The sequence below is a fragment of the Panthera tigris genome, chromosome X (assembly GCF_018350195.1).
Source record: "Panthera tigris isolate Pti1 chromosome X, P.tigris_Pti1_mat1.1, whole genome shotgun sequence".
NCBI lineage: Eukaryota > Metazoa > Chordata > Mammalia > Carnivora > Felidae > Panthera > Panthera tigris.
The window spans coordinates 19,037,138-19,040,600 of record NC_056677.1 but is presented as its reverse complement, the minus strand read 5'-3'; positions in this window follow the sequence as shown (position 1 = coordinate 19,040,600).

Sequence of the window (3,463 nt, the reverse complement as noted above, 5' to 3'; positions counted from 1 at the left end):
TGCTCTGATAGTGTTTTACTCTGCTTTTTATGGAGATTAACTTTGAAACCTGTAAGATATTTTAGATTCAGATAACTAACTTCTAGGTGACTCTGGCATGTGTTTTCCTTCGTAATTTTCATGGTTGCAATGAAGTAATGCTATTTCTGTCTGCTGCGGAAGCATTTCATCACTGTGGCATTTTTAAGCCGACACCTGGTACACGTGGCATCCAGTTTAGTCACACTCTGGTTTTCTTTTCAATAGGTTTTCCCCTTGCCATTTGGAGAGTCATTTTCACTTCAGTGTTGGCCAACTCTTTTTTCTGTGGTACAGTGTGTCTTGTGCCACAATTATAGAAGCGGCTTTCGTCACATAGCTACATGTTAAAGCACGCACACTAGAACATACTAAAATATACACAGAAGCAAACTTTCTCTTTAGCACATGTCATTTGTGTCCCTCACCATTTCCTACAACTTGCCAGCAGACACGTTTATTGGTCCGAGGGTTCCCTCGGGTCTCCAGGGTCTTACTGCTCACCTGTAGCAGGTCATAAAAAGTGTCGTGGAATTATTCACTCCCCACTTCTAGCCCTCAATCCGTGACTGAGGGAAGCTGGCGTATTAAAATCCTATCTCCTTCACTCTTGGGTTAGTGGTAATAATTCTGAGTTGCCCATCCTATACTGACTCCCAGATTTTTCCCGAGGGCTCAAGTTCCAGTTTGTTAGAGTGTAAACCTGCTCATTCATGTACTCTTTTTTGGATACCTTCCCTTCCCCACTCATTTCTGTTTTCCTCCCACATATACTACCTGCCTCCCTGCAAACCCTTAGCTCAGATTCTGCTTTGGGGGAGCCCCAACTAAAACCTACGCAACTGTCTTTCTTCTTTTTACAGTAATATTTCCTTAGTTCTAAACACGCCTTTACTTATTAAATCCCATTTTCCTTCTGATACTCCTGGGAACCCAAATCATAAAATGATCAGATTCTGTCAGATAAGTTGCTGCTTCTCTGACTCTTGCTACCTTGCCTCAAGTACACTGTATTTGAGGAGGGAGGAGCGGGGGAGGGTAGGTGTGAGTATACATGTATTTGCGAGTGTGTGTATGCGTGTTTGATTGTGTGTGTTCATGGGGATGGGAATGGATGAATATATATCTCTGTGTTTACACGTGTCATGTGTCAACAGTGTGTGAAGGGGAAATGATAGGGAAGTCATATTTTTAAAGGATTTGAAAAGTTGAAATGTTATATATTGTATTCACTGTTGGTATTAACAGCTTCAAGAGTGGAAGGGTGATAGGACTGCTTTTAATGCTTTTAACTTGCTTGGTGCTAAGGACGGTTAGTAATGAAAACCAAAGCATAGTAACAAGAGATCTTGTTAGTATCATTAAATTATAAGTTGAAGCATCTGTAGTAACAAGGTTCAGGTTTGCTCTATAATCTAAGTGTTGGCAGTACAGCTGGGTAAGAACAGAGGAAATTGCTTTGTTCTCTGTATTTCCCTGTAGGGAAGTAGAATTTTGCCCAGAAGTCTGCTCAGACAGGTGTTTTGGGATTGTGTGTTCCAGCAGGAGGTGGGGGGCGCAGGTGGACAGAGGATACATATGCATTACAAAGCAGAGTCATCTTGCTCTCACTTACAGATGCTTGTTTCATTCTCTATTACTCTTCTCAGCACCCCGCTCCCCCCCCCCCCCCCCCCCACACACACCCTGAATCTAATAGCGGTTTACTTTGTATGTTGCTGTTTTCAAACCCTTGTTGTCCTGGGAAGGATGAGCTGCTCTCATCATTTTAGAGGCACCTGCAGAGGATTGGAAGCCAGGGAATAGGGAAGTATTGGGAGAATATAATCATACACATTATTCCATACACTAGAATTTCGTCACCCAAACTGAATAATCAATAGTAATTGTATAAATTATCTTTGATAGTTGGTTGTATTTAGAGTTTGAAGTATCAATATCTAGATTTTGACATTTAGTCAATGTATGCTACCCATTTTTTAAATACAAGAAAAAAGGTTATGATTTCAGAATAAGACAAAAGATCAGTGGCAGGAAAGCCTAGAAAAAATTCGGGTGTAGTGATTCAGATCATGATCCTGGGAAGAACCCATGTTTTTCACTCCAAATTTAAAAATTTTTTAATGTTTCTTTATTCTTCAGAGAGAGACAGAGTGTGAGTGGAGGAGGGGCAGAGAGTGAGGGAGACACAGAATCTGAAGCAGGCTCTGGGCCATCAGCACAGAGCCGGACGCGGGGCTCGAACTCATGAACCACAAGATCATGACCTGAGCCGAAGTCAGACGCTTAACCGAGAGAGCCACCCAGGTGCCCGATTTCACTCCCCAACTTAAAATGGCGTCTCTGTACATCATTATTTTGAAGGGACAGTGGTGCCAAATCTTATTTGTCGGTAAAACCAGGGATGGGAAACTACGATGGGGGCATTTGGGATGGAGGAGATGGTATACCACTGAGAGAATCTTGGAAGCAGCAAATCCCGCCAAGGCCCTACCAGCAGGCTTCAAGGCCATGCAGCCAGCTGGTCCACAGAGGCCCATCTTAGATTCATAGTGCTGTGCATCGACAGCTACGAGTTCACAATGATAACGTGGCATTTGTCCGTCAGCAGCTGCCAACTTTATAGATTCCACGTACTCTCTGGCGCTTCCACTAGAAGGTGACGAGGAACAAAGTGGCAGAAATGATCCCAGAATGAACTGTGAGCTTTGCACCTGTTCTTGCCAGTGATTTATGCTTCTCATACATACATTGTGACCTAAATTCAAAGCATGCCCGGGGTCAATATTGGCCATTTGGTTAAAATCACTAATAGTAGAAGAACTCTCAGAAAAATAGAGAACTCAGCACCTCTGGTTATTACCACTTCAAATAAGTGTCAGTCCTGTAGTCAAATTCATGAGAAAGCATTTTTTCTTTCTTGTGGAGACTTCTCTCTTTATGGAGACACTTTAGCCGCTGCCACCTCCTTTACCCTTCCTGTAGTCAACTGCATTAATTTCTCACGTAGTAGTAGGCCCCCGTGTTTTAATATTCTAAGCAGACTTCCTATCTAGTTGGAAAGAAATAACCTAGCAATTAAGTCTGATGTCCTACATCAGTGGAGTTCTGCTATGAGGCTTTTAGGGCTTTAGTAGTACGCGGACTTGAGGAGGGAAAGAGAAAGCAAGGATCTTTTGGGCTTGGGCTTGGGGAACTGGCAGTTCCTACGGGGTTATCCCCGAGGGAATTAACATCATCCATACCCACGCCCAGAGCATGACAGGGTAGCTTCAGCAGAACTGGATCCCAAACTTGGTTATTCCCCTTACGAGCTGTCATTTTAAGTCCTTTAAGTTTCATTTCCTCTGATGTAAAATGGGGTTAATGAGAGTACTGTCCTCATAGGGTAAGGATTAAATGGCATAATGTAAAATCTACCACCTGGAACATGAGGAGTGTAAGT